The 8,226-nt window shown below is 43.9% G+C and overlaps 1 long non-coding RNA gene across 1 annotated transcript; it reads right to left on the reverse strand.

Moving 5' to 3' along the window:
* Positions 1-4,830: 4,830 nt before the first annotated feature.
* On the reverse strand, positions 4,831-6,993 carry LOC100909396 (uncharacterized). Its single transcript, XR_351464.5, has 2 exons — positions 6,767-6,993; positions 4,831-5,340 (listed from the first exon to the last, which is right to left on the reverse strand). It is a non-coding gene; the product is annotated as an uncharacterized LOC100909396 (long non-coding RNA).
* Between the last annotated feature and the right edge of the window lie 1,233 nt (positions 6,994-8,226).

An 8,226-nucleotide genomic window follows, 5' to 3' on the forward strand; every position in this document is an offset into this window, starting at 1 on the left:
CATTACTTAGAGACACTTCTGCCAGTTTGGAAGATTGGAAGTGAAAAACAGTTTAAATTTATAACCCAGCTTCTGTAAGGCAAAGGACACTGTGGTTAGGACAAAACGGCAACCAACAGATTGGGAAAAGATCTTTACCAATCCTACAACAGATAGAGGCCTTATATCCAAAATATACAAAGAACTCAAGAAGTTAGACCACAGGGAGACAAATAATCCTATTAAAAAATGGGGTTCAGGGGTTGGGGATTTAGCTCAGTGGTAGAGCGCTTGCCTAGGAAGCGCAAGGCCCTGAGTTCGGCCCCCAGCTCCGAAAAAAAGAACCAAAAAATGGGGTTCAGAGCTAAACAAAGAATTCACAGCTGAGGAATGCCGAATGGCTGAGAAACACCTAAAGAAATATTCAACATCTTTAGTCATAAGGGAAATGCAAATCAAAACAACCCTGAGATTTCACCTCACACCAGTGAGAATGGCTAAGATCAAAAACCTCGACAGCAGATGCTGGCGAGGATGTGGAGAAAGAGGAACACTCCTCCATTGTTGGTGGGATTGCAGACTGGTACAACCATTCTGGAAATCAGTCTGGAGGTTCCTCAGAAAATTGGACATTGAACTGCCTGAGGATCCAGCTATACCTCTCTTGGGCATATACCCACAAGATGCCCCAACATATAAAAAAGACACGTGCTCCACTATGTTCATCGCAGCCTTATTTATAATAGCCAGAAGCTGGAAAGAACCCAGATGCCCTTCAACAGAGGAATGGATACAGAAAATGTGGTACATCTACACAATGGAATATTACTCAGCTATCAAAAACAATGACTTTATGAAATTCGTAGGCAAATGGTTGGAACTGGAAAATATCATCCTAAGTGAGGTAACCCAATCACAGAAAAACACACATGGTATGCACTCATTGATAAGTGGCTATTAGCCCAAATGCTTGAATTACCCTAGATGCCTAGAACAAATGAAACTCAAGACGGATGATCAAAATGTGAATGCTTCACTCCTTCTTTAAAAGGGGAATAAGAATACCCGTGGCAGGGAATAGAGAGGCAAAGATTAAAACAGAGACAGGGGCTGGAGAGATGGCTCAGCGGTTAAGAGCTCCGACTGCTCTTCCAGAGGTCCTGAGTTCAATTCCCAGCAACCACATGGTGGCTCACAACCATCTGTAATGAGGTCTGGTGTGTCTGAAGACAGCTACAGTGTACTTGTATACATTAAATAAATAAATAAATAAATAAATAAATAAATCTTAAAAAAAAGTAAAATAGTTGTTTAAAAAAAAAAACAGAGACAGAAGGAATACCCATTCAGAGCCTGCCCTACATGTGGCCCACACATATACAGCCATCCAATTAGACAAGATAGATGAAGCAAAGAAGTGCAGGCCGACAGGAGCCGGATGTAGATCGCTCCTGAGAGACACAGCCAGAATACAGCAAACACAGAGGCGAATGCCAGCAGCAAACCACTGAACTGAGAATAGGACCCTCGTTGAAGGAATCAGAGAAAGAACTGGAAGAGCTTGAAGGGGCTCGAGACCCCATATGTACAACAATGCCAAGCAACCAGAGCTTCCAGGGACTAAGCCACTACCTAAAGACTATACATGGACTGACCGTGAACTCTGACCTCATAGGTAGCAATGAATATCCTAGTAAGAGCACCAGTGGAAGGGGAAGCCCTGGGTCCTGCTAAGACTGAACCCCCAGTGAACTAAATTGTTGGGGGGAGGGTGGCAATGGGGGAAGGATGGGGAGGGGAACACCCATCAAGAAGGGGAGGGGGAGGGATTAGGGGGATGTTTGCCCGGAAACTGGGAAAGGGAATAACACTCGAAATGTATATAAGAAATACTCAAGTTAATAAAAAAAAAATTTATAACCCACCGTTCCTAGGGTGCTTTTTGGAATTCTGCTTGCCAACTGCTGTTTATTTAGTCCAGTCTCTCTATATTTTGTCATATGCACTTAAAATGCTGACTTTGTTTGATGTTCTTCCTAGAAATAATAGGGTGTTACCTCGTTTGGACTGCTGCTTTAAAATGTCCCCATACACTGAGTGGCTTAAACAATGAAAACGTTCCACCCAAACCCTGTTATGCAGAAGTCAAAAATCAAAGTGCGGTTGGTGTTTGTCAAGGGCTCTTGCTTATCAGCAAAGGGCTTTCTTCTCACCGTGTCCTGATGCTTCTTTCACATATGTATGTGCATAGGACAGACAGACAGACACTGTTGGTGTCTTTCTTCCTAAAGGGGCATTAATCCTATCAGAAAAACATTCCACTCTGATAATTCCTTTCACAGTACCCTTCCAGGAGCCTTAGTCTCTGCATATATAAAATTGGAGAGGATTGCTTCAAGACATGACTTCTGAGAGGATGCAGTTTAGTCTTTAATAGTTAGGCATACATTTTCATTAGTGTTTCAACTCTCTGCTACTATATAAAAGTTCCCCCAAGTGCACACTGTCTCAGTGCAACAAGCCTTCATCATTTCCCAGTGATCTATGGGTTGGCCATGTGGTTCTTTGGCTGTGTGTGGTGTTGCTCGAAGGAGTTATCGTTCTTTTTTTTTTTTTTTTTTTGGTTCTTTTTTTCGGAGCTGGGGACCGAACCCAGGGCCTTGCGCTTCCTAGGTAAGCGCTCTACCACTGAGCTAAATCCCCAGCCCCAGGAGTTATCGTTCTTGTTGCTGTGACAAAGCACCTGGTAACACCCCTTGAAGAAATGGCTTGTTTTCAGCTCACAGTTTGAGGGTCCAGTTCATCATGGTGGGAAAGCCAGGGTAGTTGCAGCTTGAGGCAGCTGACCACAGTGCATCGTTAGGAAACCGAGAGATGACTGCCCGTTCACTGATTTTTTTTTTTAAGATTTTTATTTATTATATAGGAGTACACTGTAGCTGTCTTCAGACACACCAGAAGAGGGCATCAGATCCCATTACAGATGGTTGTGAGCCACCGTGTGGTTGCTGGGAATTGAACTCAGGACCTCTGGAAGAGCAGTCAGTGCTCTTAACCACTGAGCCATCTCTCCAGTCCCCGTTCACTTATTTTATCCTTGTTATTTACTCTTGGGCTAGAGCCATCACATCCAAGACAGGGTCCCCCACCTCAGCCAAACCTTTCTTCGAACACCCACATAGGCTCAGCCGGAGGTGTGTTTTCATGGTGACTCTAAACTCAGTCAAGTTGATGATGAAGATGAGCCAACACAGCTGTGCTGTTAGGACAGCTGGGAGGTTCCGATTGGAAGTGGGTGTTGCATGGGCCGTCTTCCTTTCTGTGCGTATCTCTCTGCACTACCACTGAATTCCTCAAGGCCTGGTGGCTGGGTTCCCAGCAGCATTCGGAAGGAAAAGTGCACAGCTGTCAAGCCTTTGCACGTGTCCTGTCTGCTAGAGTCAAAGCAGGAAAAAAACTGGTGGGAGTGCAGGCCTGGGGAGGAGTTTTATTGGGCGCTGACTCACACATTCAATGGGGGCCTAAGGCACATCATTTCCAAGTACGGAGGCATCCTGACATTTGATAAGACAGCAAAAGTAGAAAGGTCTCTTTCAGCTCCTCCTGACACTCTTCCCTTAAGCAAGCCCTTAAAACCCAACTGCCCTTCCCTCCACCATACCGTGTCTCCAGAGGAAAGGAACCAAGGCAGAGATACCAAGAATTTGAACATTCAGGTCTTGCAAACTCAGTCACCTTCAGATGTTACCATAGATCATACCCTATTGTCCTTCAACTCCTTTTCAGCACAAATGTCTTTTTTAAAAAAATGCACGCATTTTCCAGTTTCTTTGGGACTTCGTTTTTGTGGTTGTTGTTGCTACTGTTGTTTTTGTTTTTGAGAAGAGGTTCCTCTGTGTAATAGCCCTGGCTGTCCCCAAACTCTCTTTGTAAACCAGGATGGCCTTGAATGCACAGAGATCTACCTGCCTTTGCCTCCTGTGTGCTGAGATTAAAGCCCCACACCCAGCAGGGGCTTCATTTCTGATGGTCACATAAACTTTGTATTAAGTAGATTTGTTTGTGACTCAGACCATTTTATGTTGCGTTAGCATAAAGATTGGATAGATTACATTGAATAGAAGACTTTTTTTCATGGTATGGGGGTACCTGGTAGTACCATAAGGCATGTACAATGCAGGAGAGAGTAAAGGCACTGAGTTCCCCCTGTCAGCATAAAATCTCCTCCTCAGTAATGACATCACTTAATTATGAGGGCAAAGTCTTCAGGCCTAATCTCCTCTTAAAGGTCTCTCCCCTTTGCTTTTGGTGCTGTATATCAAACCTGAGTCTCTTGTGTGCACCAAACCCCTGCACCATTTCCCCAACCTGGTCTCTTAATACTGTTACAATGGCCAGTAAGTTTCAATGTGAATTTGGAAGGAGACAAACATCAAAGCATACTAGCGTGCGTCCTTTGGTCATAGGACTCTTAGGCATGATCCTTAGTGCCAGGGAAGAAATCTTTTCTCCCAACAGGGATATTCAAGTAAGAATCAACACATTGTCTTCCTAGGCACCCCAAGCAAAGGTTTTGTTGATTTTCACTCACGTAAGGCATCAGTTGTTCTTTTCCTAGACCACTACAGTATCTTCCTCAGTGCTTCACTAACCTCCCCCAAGTCTCCTTCTGTTCTTTAGCATCTAATACCCAGACCCAAAGCCAGTGCTTCATGCACTGAATTTCACTGTAGCAGCATCCCTGTACCACAGTGGTTCTCAACCTGTGGGTCATGACCCCTTTGGCAAATATCTATCTCCAAAACTATTTATATCACGATCCATATCAGTAGCAAAATCACAATCATGAAATGGCAGCTCTAAAACTATTTATATTACAAGTCATAACAACAGTATAGATATGATTATGAAGTAGCAATAAAAGTAATTTTATGGTTGGGGGCATCATCACGACGGAGGAACTGTATTAAAGGGTTGCAGGCTCAGGAGGGTTGAGAACCTCTTCTCTACGAGCTGTCAGTTTCTCTTTCAGCCAGTCTTTGTTGTAGTGTAGAATACCATGGGAGGCAACTGCTGAAAGCAAAAGCAGTTTATCATGTTCTACAATTCTATGCGCAGTCCGTGCAGCCCTCTGCCTTTCAGCTGGGTTCATTGACGTAGACGCATTCATCTGATGAGTCAATCGGCTAGTGCTGATCTGACAAGGCTATCAGGCTGGGCTGGGCTTCTCTTTTTCAGACGGGCTTTTTGTTTGAGACTTCAGCATGGTATGGCACTCTGAAGGCAGGCAGCCAAGAGATTAAAGACAGAAATGATGTCACTTCAAGCTCTGGGACCAGCAAAACTCACTTCTGTCACATCCTGTTAAATAAAGCAAACAGCAAAGTCAGCCCAGATCCAAGAGAACAGACTCTTTCTTCCTCTTGGTTTTCATTTCTTTAAGAAAAGGATCTCAGGGTATAGCACAGTCCACCCTTGAATTCACCGTCTTCCTGCCTTGGCCTCTGGAGTCCTGCACATGTAGGATTTGACAACCACCTGTCTAGACTCCTTAATAGAGTTGCACAGAAACTGAAGCCAGACCAAACCCACTTCATAAAGTTACACTGTATTCCTAGAGAGAGGGCTCAATATCTCAAAGATTTCAACTCCTTCCAATAAATCTAGAAAGGCAAAGTCAACCCAAACTCAACAGAGTAATTTAGGCCATGGGAAAAAAAAAAAGATGTTTCATAGAATCGACAGAATTGCAAAGGGCTCAGACTCACCAACACCATCTTGAGGAAGGACTGCATGCAAGCACCAGTCCTTACAGATTCCAAGACTATAAAATTATTACTATTGGATAAAACTATAATAAGCAATAATTAACTAAGGGATAAATAATCCAGGTTTTCTTTTTAAAATGAATTATCTAAAAATCATGATTTATGTAACTTTAGGAAAGTTACAAAGAGTGGAGAACAAACATATGCATCTTACGAAGTTTTTCCTTTAGTCTGGTACAATTGTGACAATTAACGAACTAACAATAAAAGTTATCGTTACTTTTGCCATGCTGCCAATGCTTGCCCATGCTAGGTATGCGCTCTACCTCTGAGCTGTAGTTCCAACCCAAAATAAAAGTCTCATGAAGGGGGAAACCCATGACGAGCATCCAGAGTCCAGTCTGAGGGCTCATGCACTAACACTACCTCTTGGAAGACCGAGGCAGAAAGATTGCCTCACTGTCTGTTAGCCTATGCTACAGAGTGAGACTGTCTTGTAGAAAAAGCAAAAGCAAACAAAAATGGCCTGGTAGGAAAATAATAGCAGTAAATATGTCAGGACCCTGGGAAGGAGAGGGGAAAGTGGCGAATGAGTTAATGGACCCGAGAACACAAATTCCAAATTGGCAGAGAGCAAAGGAGAGAGGCGGGTAGCCTGCCTTCTACTGCAAAACCCCAAAGACTCAGAAGTTGGGCTGAAAAGACAGAAACGTGTTTAGGCAATCTGAGTAACTGATAACTTGGTGTGGCAGCTCGTGTCTGTACCCGGGCCCTTGGGAAGCTGGGGTGTCTAGAGTTCTAGGGCATCTTTACTTACAGCAGAGACCGTGATGAAGAAGGAAAAGGAAAGGAGAAGGAAGGGAGAGAGGAAGGGAAGGAAAGAAAGATGGGAGAGAGGAAAACAAGAAAAGAGAAAGGAAAATGGAGGGGGGGCGAATCTCTGAGAAACATTTCAGCGTCAGTGTCTGAGGTGGCCATCAAGAACTTGTCCTTGCAGACGTTGTGTGGATTCTACCTACCCGTGTGGGAGGAGGGCTCCTGGCTGTTCTCTTCCTTCGAAGACCGTGAACAAAGCTAAGGTGGAGTGGACCAGCAGGCGGCTCCCGTTAGAGGTGAGGGCTGCCTTGAGCTCTAGGACTCTGTTTCTCTCAGTTCAGCATTTGTATAAATACTTCTGCCGCTTATAGGTACCACGTGGGCCGTTGGCTTGGGCAGAGGCTTCGGTGAGTAATAAAAGCTGTCCGGTCCCCAGAGAGTCCTCTCAGTTCTTTCTTTGCTGTCTCAAAATAGTACCCTGAGGCTTTCAAGGCCATGGGTGTGCATAAGGCTGTCCCAGCTTCACCTCTGCTCTGCAACCGCTGAAGAGCACAGGGAGTTAAGTGATCTGAGCACTGCAGCTTAGCTTTCTAATTCCCCTGGATTCTAGAACACTAGAAGTCAGGGCTGCAGCCCCTGGAACAGAGCAGACCTGTCTTTAGACACTTAGATCAGTTCAAAGGAGAGGATGAAAATTTTAAGTGGGCATACTTTTCATCGTATATACATTATATTCCAGAAAGTAAATGTTTTGCTTTTACGTTTACTTGTGTGAGTGTGTGTGTGTGTGTGTGTGTGTGTGTGTGTGTGTGTGTGTGCCTAGGGAGGTCAGAGAACTACCTGAAGAAATTGGTTATTTCTTTCTACCATGGGGATCTCAGAGATCGAACTTGGATCTGCAGGCTTAGGACCTTTATCTGCCGAGCCAAACCAAACTAGGTTTGTGGCTGTTTGTTTATTTTTAACAAAGAAACCCATAGAAAGATCACACGATAGAGAGAAGAAAATCAGAAAGACCATAACTGTTACTATTTTCGGAGAAGTAGGGGAGAATATTTTACCCATAATACAAATCAAGATGGTAGTTTTATAATGAATGTTCAATAGTTTGAGAGACGGCTCAGCAGTTAACAGCGCTTGCTACTTTTCCAGAAGCCCTGAGTTCAGTTCCCAGCACCCACATGGGGTAGCTTACAACTGCCTGTAACTCCAGCTGCAGGGGATCGGACATCCTCTTCTTGTCTTATCGGGCACTTACACAATGGGAATTAACTTATAGGCAACCAAATAACAATCAAAACCAAACCAAAAAGCCAATTAACATTAAATTTCTCAAACGGAAGGTAGAAAATAATGGAGCTGTAGTTACACATTTCCATGAGAAGATGAGTTTTTAATTAGGAATCCATATTTGGCCACTTTTGCTACCAAATAAAGGGGCTGATGCCAAGCATGGACACTCATGTGGGAGGCTGAGGGAGGAAGACTGCCTCAGTCTGCAACCAGGCTAGACCAGTGAGTTCCAAGCCAGACGAGGCTTCAGGGTGAGGCTTTGGTTTCTTTCAAAGAAACCAAAATACAAAATAAAAACAAAACAAAACTACAGAAGAGAGATATACAATTTCTAGGTATTATAAGGAAATAACAGAGTACAAGTAGTGAA

The sequence above is a fragment of the Rattus norvegicus genome, chromosome 2 (assembly GCF_036323735.1).
Source record: "Rattus norvegicus strain BN/NHsdMcwi chromosome 2, GRCr8, whole genome shotgun sequence".
In the NCBI taxonomy this organism is placed as follows: Eukaryota; Metazoa; Chordata; class Mammalia; order Rodentia; family Muridae; genus Rattus; species Rattus norvegicus.